Source organism: Phascolarctos cinereus, unplaced genomic scaffold, assembly GCF_003287225.1.
Source record: "Phascolarctos cinereus isolate Bilbo 61053 unplaced genomic scaffold, phaCin_HiC Scaffold_9;HRSCAF=440, whole genome shotgun sequence".
In the NCBI taxonomy this organism is placed as follows: domain Eukaryota; kingdom Metazoa; phylum Chordata; class Mammalia; order Diprotodontia; family Phascolarctidae; genus Phascolarctos; species Phascolarctos cinereus.
The window spans coordinates 255,318,924-255,332,260 of NW_027556402.1; the positions used below are offsets into that span (position 1 = coordinate 255,318,924).

A 13,337-nucleotide genomic window follows, 5' to 3' on the forward strand; every position below is an offset into this window, starting at 1 on the left:
ACGAAAGATCTAGAATATCAAGGGGGAAAATGTAAAGAATTAGGGATAAAGGGGAAATCGTATTTCTGGATTTAAAACTATGATAAAGCAGCAGAAATCAAAACCATCTAGTATTAGTGAAAGAAATAGACAGGTAGATCAACCTAACAAATTAGACAAGAGAGAATTAGAAACTATGGAACTTAATAAACCAGTGTTTGATAAACCAGAAAACACACATTATTTAGGAAAGAACTCCCTATTTGATTAAAAAAAAACTGCCAGGAAAACTAGATAGCAATCTGGCAGAAATTAAGTTTAGAGCAATACCTTATACCATATTCCATGATACATGACCTTAGTGGTCATAGATATGTGATCTTAATATTAAAGATTATACTGTAAAAGAAAATTAGAAGAGAAACAGATCACATACCTCTTATAGCTATGGGTAGGAGATGTATTCTTAAACAAACAAGAGATAGATGCAATTACAGAAGATAAAATAGATAACTTTGTATGAAACTGAAAGGATTCTGCACAAACAAAATTAGTGCACCAAACATAAGAAGGCAAGCAGTAGAATGGGGAAAAAACACCTTTGTGTCAATTTTCTCTGATAAGGGCTTGGGATGCAAGATATGTAAATAGTTAATATATATGTATATATACATACACATATGTGTGTGTGTGTGCATACAATACACATACACCTACATACCAAAAGCCATTCTCCAATAGATATGTGGTCAAAGGATACGAACAAAAATTTCTCAAAAGAATTTCAGACTATTAACAACCATATGAAAGAATTCTCCAAATCACTAATAAAAGAAATGCAAATTAAAATAACCCTGAGGTTCACCTCACACCGTGCAAATTAGCAAAAATGACAAAAGATAGGAATAGTCAATGCTGGAGGGATTGTGGGAAGGTAGGCACACTAGTGCATGGTGGGGGGAGCTTTGAATCAGAATAACTATTTTGGAAAGCAATTTAGAATTATGCAAATAAAACGACTAAAATGTCCAAACTGTGTACAATGTTCTCCTGGCTCTGCTCACTTCACTTTGCATCAGTTCATCTAAGGTTTTTTCTGAGAGCATCCTGCTTGTCATTTCTTATAGTACAATAGTATTCCATCACAAGCATATGTCACAACTTTTCCGGGTATTCTGCTACTGATGGGTATCCCTTCAATTTCCAATTCTTTGACACCACTAAAAGAGCAGCTATAAATATTTTTGCATGTATAAATGCTCTTCCTTTATGTTTTTTTTCTTTTCATCTCTTTGGGATATAGACTTACTGTGTCAAAGGGTGTGCATGATTTCATAGTTCTAAATTGCTCTCCAGAATTGTTAAATCTATTCATAGTTTCATCAACAGTGCATTTGTGTCTCAATTTTCCCATATCCCCTCCAACATTTGTCATTTTCTTTTTCTGTTATATTATCTAGTCTGATAGGTATGGTTCGGTATCTCAGAGTTGTTTTAATTCATTTCTCTAATCAATAGTGATCTAGAGTATTTTTTCATATGACTATAAATAGCTTTGATTATTTCATCTCAAGAGTGCCTGTTCATTATCAATTGGGGAATTGCTCTTATTTTTTATAAAATTGTCTCAGTTCTCTACATATTTTAGAAATGAGGCCTTTATCAGAAAAGCTTCCTGTAAAATTTTTCATGGTTATGATTATTAACTGTGTATTTCCTTCCATCCTATTTTACCCTGCTTATCATACTCTCATTTTCCTTTCACCCTGTCCATTCTCAGAAATGTTTTGCATCTGACTACAGCCTCCCTTAACTTACCCTCCCTTCTATCAGTGCCCCCTCCACTTCCATTATCTGTTTTCTCTCCTACTTTCCTGAAAGTTAGATAGATTCTTATACCCAACTATGTATATTTATTATTTCCTATTTGAGCCAGTTCTGGCGAGAGTAAGGCTCAGGAGCTCCACTGCCTCCACCTCCTCATCTTCCCCTGCATTGTAAAAACTCTTCAGTACCTCTTTTATGTGAGATAATTTACCCCATTCTACCTCTCCCTTTCCCTTTCTCCCAGTGCATTCCTCTTTCTCACCGCTTAATTTTATTTGTTTAGATGTCATCCCATCATATCCAACTCACCCCGTGCCCTCTCCTTCTCACTGACCTAATAATGAGAAAGTTCTTAGGGGTTACAAGCATCATTTCCCCCATGTAGGAATGTGAACAGTTTAACTTTATTGAATCCTTTGTGATTTCTCTTTCCTGTTTACCTTTTTATGCTTCTCTTGAGTCTTGTATTTGAAAGTCAAATTTCCTATTCAGCTCTGGTCTTTTCATCAGGAATGCTTCAAAACTTTTTATTTCATTAACTATCCATTTTTCCCCTAAAGGATTATGCTCAATTTTTCTGGGTAGGTGATTCTTGGTTGTAATCTTAGCTCTTTAGAACTCCGAAATATCATATTCCAAGCCCTTTGACTCTTTAATGCAGAAGCTGCTAAATCTTGTGTCATTCTGATGGTGGTTCCATGATATTTGAATTGTTTCTTTCTGACTGCTTGGGGATGACTCATTGGGAGGAGAAAAAGGAGGAATACTGAGGGAAATTATAGCTATGTAAAATATATATTTACATATGTATATAATACAGCTATATAAAAAGACAAAACTTACTCCGATTATTTTGGGAAGAAAAAGAAACCATTGGTAACTTCAGTGAGAGCAGTTTCATTCAAGTGATGAGGTCAGAAGCCATTTTGCAAAGGGCTGAGCAAGTGAGAGAAGAAATTGAAATATTGAGTAGAGACAATTTTTCCCAGGAATTTGGCCAAGAAATGGAGAAGAGATATAGTAAGATAGTTTGCAGGAATGCTAGGGTCCAGTGAAAGCTTTTAAGAATGGGGGAGAGCAGTATGCTTGAAGACAGTGAGGAAGAAATCAGCAACTAGGGAGAGACTGAGGATTAGAGAGAGAGGGGATAATTGAAGTTGTAATCTGGAAGTCAAAGCAGGGATAATGACCCAAGGAAATCCTGAGGAAGGGAGAGATTGTAGGTCTTCATGAGGGTGGAGAATGGGTTTGGCAGGGGTGAGGCATGGGGAAAGATGGAACGATGGGATGTTGGGGTCAGACAGAGGAATGTCAGAGTTTTTAATGGGAAAAGTAGAACACTTTGGGGTTATGGTAACATACAGTAGTTGACCATCCCTATATGTGGCTAAGGTGGGGTGAAAGGGTAAGTCATAGGACTGAGGAAATGGGAGCTCAGGGGTAGTGTAATCTCTTTGTAGCAGGGCAAGAGTTGGAGAGGAGAAGATGGAGACACAGATGCTGAATTAGTGGCAATCACAATTCTTCTAGAATCACTGGGAGGGGAAAAAGGGAGGGAGTGGTGTGGAGGAAAGCAAAGCAAGGGCTAGAGAAGACAGTGCTGTTGTGTTGTCTGCGGGAAGCGAGGGATAAAAGATGGAAGGAGAGTGACAGAAAGAGGTCGAGGATGAAGGGAAATTGGCTCACTCTGGAACAGTAAATTCAGTGGGCAGGATTGGAGTGGGACATGGGTGGAACTGGATTGAAGATGAAAGAACTGAGGTGGGAGTTGGGAAAAATTTCTCCTACATGGCCAGTGGTGGATTGATATAGGGGTTGGGAGAGTAACAGATAGTGGGAAATTGTTAGGGGTCTGGGCAGTAGTGGGTGATAGATGAAAAATAAAGTTCACAGCCTCTGTGGCTCAGTGTTTCTGGACAAGGGCCAGGTCACCCTTTAGCAGACATCACAGTTATTTTAATATATTTGAAGACTTAGCCCATGGAAGGGGGAGTTAGACTTGTTCTCATTTTTCTTGGCCAGAACCAGGTGCAATGGATAGAAGTTTCAAAGAGGCAGATTGAGGCTAGATGTTGGGGGGAAAGGCTTCCTAAGAATTAGAGGTATCTAAAAATGTCATGGACTTGCTCAGCAGGGGGAGAATTCCCTCTTAGCAGGTGCCTTCATGTAGAAATTGTATAGTCTCTTGTCAGAGATGCTCCAACTAACTATGGCATAGGGACTTTTGTTCAGGTATGCATGAGTTAGATGGTCCCTAAGGTTCCTTTCACCTCTGAGATGCCTTGGTTCACTCTTGGTTATTTTGTTCACACTGAAGACAATGGTAGTGCTTTGATTGTCCTCTTATGGTCCTAATAGCCAGGGTCCCAACAAGTGGGTAGGGGGGGAGAGACAGACAGAAAGACAGACCAAGACACAGAGAGAAGAGAGACAGAGGCAGACACAGAGACATAAAGAGATACTGTTCTATCCGATTACACCTTTTCTTTTATTTCATTAAATATTTCCCAATTAAATGCAAAACAAATTTTAACAAGCATTTCCAAGGATTTTGAGTTCCAGCACATCTTTTCTATAAAGGTAAAACCCTATTAGAATTACTTAGCAAAATTATTAATTAGGCTTAGATGATACATATTTTAGAGAACAATTTCTTCTGTTAGTTTTTGTACTTCCTTCTCCAATTGGCCAATTGTATTTTTAAGGGCTTTGTTTTCTTCAGTGTACTTTTTTTCCAATTGGCCAATTGTATTTTTTAAGGACTCCTCTACCTCTCTCATTTGACTTTTAAAATCCTTCTTGAGCTCTTCTAAGAAGGCTTTTTGGGCTTCAGACCAGTTCATATTCCATTTAGATGTTACAGATGTGGGCTTGTTGACATTGTAGTCCTCTTCAGAATTTCTGTCTTGATCTTCGCTCTTCTCATAATATGAATCTATGGTATGTTTCTTTTTACTTATGGTATTTCTTTATTCCCTGGCTGTTAAAGAGATTGAGCTCTCCTGCTGGGGAGCAGAGGGCACTGACTCAAGCTTCTTATGTTGGGAGCCTAGGTCTTGGTCACTGGCTTTGTGTGCTGGGGTCTCTTATGTTGGCAGTGGGAGGCTGTAGGGTTCTGGCAGCTTACCTGGTGTTCGGCTGGAATCAACAAGGCTGGAACTTTAGGGCAACTCTAGGTTGCTTTCTTCAGCTCCTTTCAGATGAATTCTGGAGGGTGTTTATCCGCCTGGGGCCCTTTATAGTGCTGCTTCCCTTATTTTTGCTGAGGCATTGAAAGACCCATTTGCTGTAGAATGCCGAGGATCTCCTCCTGGTGTGCTAAAGCATGGCTTTCAGCTAGCTAACTGGGGTGCCTTCCCTTTTGTACTGCTCCCCTTCCTCCAGGGTAAGAGGGGCCTTTCCTGTTAATCCCTCAAGCTACCTGGGCTAGTGCACTGCTGCTCCCTGTCTTTCTTCTGGTTCAGCTGTTCCAGGGTTTTTCCTGGAGTGAAATTTTCTGGGTTTTTAGAGGTTGCTAGGGGAGGGTGAGAGCAACTACCTTTTTACTCCACCATCTTGGCTCCTTTAGAGAACAAATATCTGGGTGCAATTAGTTTCCCTTCTCATTAATCTTTAACTACTATGAGTCCCTGCTTAATGTGACCCTGGTTCTGGAGCTTCCAGGCTGGAGCAGCAGTAACTCACCCTGAAACTTTCTAGGTCTTTGAGCTAGCTGGCATCATTCTGTGGCTCAGGAAGCATTGGGGTAGTTCGATATCAAAGATCTTCCAGGCACCTTTCCTCACTTATCAGAGGCTTCCATCTGTTCCAGCCGCAAGTAAGTCTTTTAACCTTGCTTGGCTGGTGGTGCTAATTAAAGGAATAACCTACCCCTGTTCTCTGGCACCTCTGTTGCTTTCTTTTTTTCTTTCTTCTTCTTCCATTTTTGTGCTTCCTCACACATAGGCAGGAGATGAGAAGTGCCCAATGAGTCTGTCCATCAGCAGCATGAATCCCCATGATGACCCTTCTCTAATTAGAAGAGAATAATTTCTCTCTCTCTCCCCCTGCTCACTTACTCTGCTCCATCCCATTGGGTATTAACCTTTGACTTGTACACAATAATCCTCTGATCAAACAATGAAAATTCAGTAGGTTAGAAAGAAGCTGGTTTCTATTAAAGGGATAGACATACTAAAAATGTTGCCACTGCTGAGCACAACATTTACAAACATATTTTTATTAATTTCTTTTTTAATGTTAACCACAATCATTTATAAAGTTCATGCTGCATGGAAGATATGGTTCCAAGCTTAGATGATACAAGAAGTAAACAGCCCCATTCTAATGGGGAAACCACAAGGACAGAAAAAAAAATAAGAAATACAGGGATATGTAAGTAGCTATAGCTAAGCTAGTTAGGGAGGGAGGACCCGAGCAGGTGAGGGGAATCAGAGAAGGCTTCTTGCAGAAGCTGCGGCTTGAGATGAGCTGCTAAGAAAGAGGGGGATTCTTTGGGGAAGTAGAGGTAAGGAAGGAGCACATTCTAGACATGTGGGACAGCCAGAGACAGAATGTTGTGTGTGAGGAACTGAGAAAAGGACAGGTTGGCTGGATCATAAAATAGGGGAGGGAGAGTAAGGTCCAATGAGGCTGGAAAGGCAGGTTGGGAGGCCAGGTTTGGAAGGGCTTTAAAAGCTAAACAGAAGAGTTTATAGTTTATCCCAGAGGCAACAGGAAGCCCTTAGAGCTGAGTAAGGGACTGCCATAGGAAGATCTACACTTAAGGAACTCCTCTTGGCAGCAGTGTGGCGGGTGGACTGGAGGAGGGAGAGATCTGAGGCAGGGAGACCAATTGGGAAGGAGGTGACTGAGATAATCTAGGCAAGAGGTGATGAGGGCTTGGACTGAGGTGGGAGCTGTATGAATGTAGAGAGGAGATCAGACAGGAGTGCTGTTGTAGAAGTAGAAATGGCAAGATTCATTGGATATGTGGGGTGGAGAGCCCAAGAGAGTGTTCAGGTTACAAACCTGGAAGGCTGGGACAATGGTGATGCATTTGACAAAAATACCAACATTTGGAAGAGAGGAGAATTTGGAGAGAAAGCCAAAGAGCTCATTCTAGGACACATTGAGTTTGAGATGGCACTAGACATCCGATTTGAAATATCCAATAGGTAATTAGTGATATAGGGCTAAAACTCAGGGGAGGGATTGCGTGTGTATACATGTGTGTGTGTTTGCACACAGCCTTGCATTTGCTGCAAATAGAGAGATACCTAGAGATAAAGAGATCTATAGTTAGATATCTCTGAGTCATCTGCATAGATATGATAGTTAACCCCCTCAGCATGGCAGCTGACAAGGGATGTATATGAGCGTGTGTGCGTGTGTGTGTGTGTGTGTGTGTGTGTGTGTGTGTGTCTCCGTGTGTGTGTGTGCGTGTGTGTGTGCATGCGTGTGTGCGTGTGTGTGCGTGTGTGCGTGTGTGTGTGTCAGTGTGTGTGTGCGCGTGTGTGCATGTGTGTGTGTGCGTGCGTGTGTGTGTAATAGGGGATTGGCCAATGAGCCCAGCCCTTAGGAGTATGTGCAGAATGCCCAGCTGATACATTTTCATGCTGGACTCCGGGGAATGGACAGACATTCTGCAATTAGTTTTGGTCTAGTAAGCATACGGTGAGGAGAAACCACTTTGATCAATGGCGGAGCTAGAACCGAGGTATATTCTAAAGGTCTATGCCTTGATCTGGCTTCTTCCTTCCTGACATGTTCAAGTGAAGAGGAAAGGACTGAGCCTTTGGTGTAAGAGAGGCCTCAGACCTTATCTCCCCACTGGAGCCACCATGAGGTGCCCAAATTGTTCTCCAGAAGGGTCAGACCAGTCCATAGCTCCAGCAACAGTGCATCAGTGGCCCTATTTTTCCACATCCCCTCTAGCATTTGTCATTTTCCTTTTTTATGTGTTAACCAATTTGATAAGTATGAAGTGGAACCTCCGAGTTATTTTAACTTGCACATCTCTAATCAATAGTGATTGAGAGCATTTTCCATGTGACTATTGATAGCTTCGATTTCTTCTGAAAACTGCCGATTCACATCCTACAACCATTTATCAATTGGGGAATAGCAGAGCATAGCTTTTAAAAACAAATTTAAATAGAGCACAAGAAGATTTCTGAACAGAAATGTGAGGTGGTTTCTCAGTAATAATCATTCCACCCAAATGAGTGAGACAGTGTTGAGGGGAAAAGGAAATCAACATGAACTGGTGCAATCACTGAAGGCTTCCTTGAGGAGGGAGGGCAAAGTGAAAAGACCAATGGAATGGGGAAACACATTCATTAACTGTAGGGAGAGAGCAACATGATGACACAGCCTTGTTAAAATGTAGCCATCCTTCAAAAGTGAGTATTCCCAACAGCTCGGGTCAAAGATCAAACTATTTGAATGATTTCCATTGTGACCTGGCTAGTTAGCACAACTGTTAAATTTTAATATGAAATACCTTTTGGATGTAGAGAGGAGAACAAAGTCCTTTTGGTGAACTGGGTCCTGAGAGCATGGAGTCACGTCTACGGAATGAATGGAGTATAGACAGACTCTTATGATACCGAGTCTTTACCTTAGCGCAGCTAGATGGTTAAATGGTAAAAATGACATTCTGGGGTTGGGAAAGAGTTAACTCGGGGCAAACATAGATAGGAATTGGCTATGGGAACGATGGGATGTCTGGTCAGCCTAAAGCAGTTCAACCATAATAGATACAGCTTAGCACAGGTGCTGGGCACAGAGTAGGGGCTTAATAAATGCCTGTTGATGGCACACGGGCTGGATTTCCTTGACAAGATAGTAGGCAGGTGACAGATGCTTTCCTGTCCTCTCTTTATGCTCGGCTTCCCTTAATTCCCACTCCAAGTACTGTGGACATGCTGGTAAGGCTCTCTCCATGTCAGAGACATACGCCTTCATGCTCCTGACCCGTGTTGGTCAGTAATCACTCAGCACTCTCCACCACACCTCAGACTCGGGAAGGAAAGAGGCTAGTCCATGGCTTAAGGAGCTTCAGGATAGCTAAACATCTAAATCCTACCTTGCAAAGTCTTCTTCCCCATTTGCAGCTTTCCCTCATCTCAGAACCAAATGCTCCCTTTAAAAACACATGATGGCGAGACTTCACAGAGGACCAGCCTTCCTGCCTTCTCTGTATCCCTCACTCCCAGACTTTTCTGTTCCTTCATCAAATGATTGAGTGAATGACTCTGGTCCTTTCCACCCAATTCCTGCAATGCTCATAGTGAAAGAAACATGTGAAGGAGCTAGACGTGTTCCTACCCCAAATGATCTAATGGCCCAGGTGTGGCAAGAGTGGGGCAGGTGTATGCATGTTTGTGAAATGGAATAAGCTGGACTAGAAGGAATGCATAGTCCAGGATTTCAAGTCACTTGGACAGTCTCTGACTTTGCTCATCTAACTACAGGATTTATTGGATTTATTGTATACTGATTGAGCAGACAAAGGAAAGTGAGGATACACATACCCAGACTGACTTTCCACCACGGGGCCCAATGTTGGTTCTGGTTATGAGAATCTGCCCAGAATCTGCTGAGTCCAAGGGGCACACAGAGGTTAGGGTATGTAGAGTCTTACACTCAGGAGAACAAGGGAATCCAGAGCCCTTCAAAAATGCAGCAGTCTGGAGTGGCACAGTGAACAGAGCGCTGGCCCTAGAGTTAGGAGGACTTGAATTCAAATCCAACCTCAGACACATAACACTCACTAGCTGTGTGACTCTGGGCAAGTCACTTGCCTCACACACACACACAGAGAGAGAGAGAAGAGAGAGAGAGAGAGAGAGAGAGAGAGAGAGAGAGAGAGAGAATGTATCAGTCTGGGCTAAGCAAAGCTCAGTCACTCCTGAGTGCATCAGTCATGAGTAATTCAGATAAGGATAGACACGAGTTGGCTGAATGCCTTTGGTGTCAGGGGCAATGTTTAATGGACTCACCAGGCTTTTCAGATGTTTTCATCTAGGGAGTGTGACTAGACAATATCAAAGTCAAAACTGGTGAATAACTAGAAAATGTGCTAATTACCAAGGGCAGCCTTAGGAGAGGAGTGGACCATGACACTGAGGGAATCTAGCCTGGTTTGGAGTCCTCGTTAAATAGTAGCATCTCAGAGTCCCTCCAGCATGCTGAGTCACTGAGTAGTAAGGATTTTTCTCTAACCTCTTTTCCTCTGGCTCTTAAAAATGGGGGAGTCAGCTATCTCCACAGGGCCTTTGGCAATGGAGAAATTTTTAAAATTGGATAATCGAACTCAAAAAAGCATTTATCCAACTGGATTCAAGACAACCTAGAAGTCCTAGCCTGGACACCTTGCTCTACAAAATGTGGCTGAAGGAACGGAGGATTTTTAGATTGGAGAAGGGAAGTCTAAGGGGGAACTGGAGAGCTGTTTTCAATGATCTGAAAGTCTAGGGTGAAAGAATTAGACATGGCCCCAGAGGCCAGATCTAGGAGCAATGGGGGCTTGTTAAAATTTTAGGTTTCCCCCCCCCAGCAATTTAAGCGACCCCAAAGTGGAATGGGTGGCTCCAGAGAGACGTGTGGTGATTTCACATGACTGAGGGGCTTCACAATGGGGGATTACATGTTGGAAATCTCATAGGAGGCATTAAGTTCAGGCTTGGGTCCTCTGTCTGTGCTCAGGCCTGGGATGCTTTCCTTCCTTACCTCTACTTCTTAGAATCCTTGGCTTTCTTCAAGACTCAGCTCAAGCATCATCTTCTCAGTGAAGCCTTTCCTGATTCCTCAGTCTGATAACCTCGGATCTCTATCTATGTGTTCACATGGGCTCCCCAGCTCGACTGTCAGATCCTTGAGTTTCCAATCTGGTCTATGAGATAAGACTTATGGAATCCTTGAGTAAAACAGATAGCAAATGTCTTAGAAAGGCAATGTGGTATGATGGAAAGAGCTCTGGACTTGGAAGGCCACTAGGATTTTCAAGTCTTAGCCCCACTTTTTACTTGCTTAGCTACAACTCCGAGCAAGTCATTTCCCTTTTCTGAATCTCAGTTTTATCATCTGTTAAAAGGGGATGACAATAACCCATGGGTTATGATCCTCACAGTGTCCTTGTGAGGATGAAATGCAAGACTGTATATGTAAAGTGCTTTGCAGAGGAAAGTGATGTATCAGGGAAGGCTGCCTGGAGGCAAGAACTGAAACATGCAGTGAATGTGACCTGGAACAGATAGGCTGCTCCCTCCTCTCTGGCCACTTCCCACAGCATCCCACACCTGAATCCATGCCCAGGAAGAACTTGTGCCCTAGGGCCCTGAACTGTAAGGGTGATTGCATTTATTGAGTTGTATTTCAGGAAAGTCCTAGCCTTGTTTCCCTTCCCTCCTTGCTCTCTGCTCAACTCCTTGCTGTCATCTCACCTCCCTCCTGTGTGCCCTTTCCTTCCCCATCCCCTGAAGTTCTAGAATCCAAACACTAGCATTGTTCCTGGATGGGACGGGTCGATCTACTCACCTAGGGCCCCCTCTCATCCTCTAACTTCCTGGATCAGAGTTTCTCTTCCCTGGCCGGCAGTGACCCGTGTGTATGGTTTCCCATGTTAAAGTATGAGCTCCTTGAGGGAAAGAATTGTCTTTGTATCTTTATATTTGTATCTCTAGCTCTTAGTACAGTGCTCAGCACATAGTAGGTGCTTACCAAATGAATTTTCATTCATTCAGTCAGAAGGCAACATCCTATAAGCAACTCTCACCTCTGTCCATTTTCCTCTATTCACGGTCACCTCCCTAGTTAAGATCCTCATCACCTCCACACCCCCAACAGCCTCCACAATTGGTCTCTCTGCCTCACGGCTCTCCCTGTCTCCAATCCAGCCTCCATAGCTGATGTTCCTAAGGTACAGGTCGGACCATGTCATTCCCTCGTTCAAGAACTTTCCAGTTGTGACTCTGAGCTTTAGGGTAAAATACTTCTGTTTGGCAATTAAAATCCTTCACAGTCTGACTTTCTTTCTGGACATATCAACTTGCTTCTCCCTGTGCAGTCTACATTTCAGTCAAAGAGGCCCACTGGCTTTTCCCTGATGTTGACATTCTTTCTAGCTTGGTGTAGTGGCTGGAGTGTGGGACTTGGAGTCAGGAAGGCCTGAATTCAAATCCTGCCTCAGATACTGACTTGTCGCTTAACTTGCCTGTGCCTCAGTTTCCTCATCTGTAAAATGGGAGTGATAATCACCCCTACCTTGCAAGGCTGTTGTATCAGTTGAGTTAACCTATGTGCAGCACTTCTTAAAACTGAAAGTAGCTTCACTTCACGGATACAAAGTGTTTTTGCACACCTTGACTCATTCAGGGGGGTCTTTATTGTCCCCAAGGAAGGAAACTGGGGCTGAAAGATGGAGTGACGCATGGCTGCGAAACGGCAGAGTTGTGGTTCTTTAGATCACAGGGTTTAGAACCGCAGAGAGCCTTCGGGAAGATCTAATTAATCCAGGGCCTCTTCACTTGAGTTCCTCAGTGGGCCCATAAACTTGGGTAGGAAAAAATGTCATCTTTATTTTCACCATTAACATTTCCCTCAGTTATTTGAAACCATGATTTTGAGAAGCCACAGGGGTCCATGACGCAAAAAATGCGAAGAACCTCATTTTTCCCCATATGAGGCAACTGAGACCCAGTTGGGAAAAATGACTTGCCCAGGATTTAAACCCAGGTCTTCAGCCTTCAAGTTCTGTTTGTTTTCCATACTGCCAAAAGCAAGATAAGAAGAAATAGACTTCAACTTCAGCGAGAGGGATTGGGGCTAGACGGTGTAAAAAGAACTCCAAGATCCCAAGGGTCATGAGACACAGGATGAGATTACAGAAGACTGTTCTGGATTATCATGGCCTTCAGGCAGATGCCCACCTCCCAACCTGAAAGGGTGGGTGAAATGCTCACTTACATCATGGCCTGTGCCAGCATTAGTTAACCCCAAGGTTAACTAGGACAAGAACAGGGCTAACCCCCGTTCCACCAATGTAATTTAGTAACAGGGTAATCTGAGACACAGAGGCAGTTTGGCAAAAATCTCCTCTGCTTGTATCTTGGCTTTCCCACAGATTTTGAGGTCCAGCATTTCCTCCAGGCTGGCCCTCCCTTGGTTTGAGCCAGGAGCTGCCAGGATCCTCATGGAGCAGAGCCTGGGGGGCGCCCAGGTAAACAGAACCTCCCTGGAAGAGCTCACCCGTATAAACTGAAGTCCAGGCTCAACTCAAGGTCAGTATGTGGTAGCTGTGACGGTCTGGACTGGTAGGGAGCCAGGGTTCACGTCAGTGCCGACCAATGACAGTTTGTTGAGATTTAGGGCTGGCCATTTGATCTCTCCCCTTTCTTTTACAGGTATACAGGGGGAATGATGTGCCCAAGGTCACACAGACAGTGAGAGGCAGAGCCGAGGTGAGGACTAGGGCCTCTGACCCTGCATCCAGAGCTCCTTCTGTTGGCTCCACCACCTTTGCCTCTAGGGCTGGCTAGTGTCTACAC

At 43.3% G+C, this 13,337-nt stretch overlaps 1 long non-coding RNA gene across 1 annotated transcript; it reads left to right on the forward strand.

The window, feature by feature from the left end:
- Positions 1–5,533: 5,533 nt before the first annotated feature.
- Positions 5,534–13,326, forward strand: LOC144455377 (uncharacterized). Its single transcript, XR_013484105.1, has 3 exons — positions 5,534–5,623; positions 12,914–13,070; positions 13,194–13,326. It is a non-coding gene; the product is annotated as an uncharacterized LOC144455377 (long non-coding RNA).
- Positions 13,327–13,337: the final 11 nt, after the last annotated feature.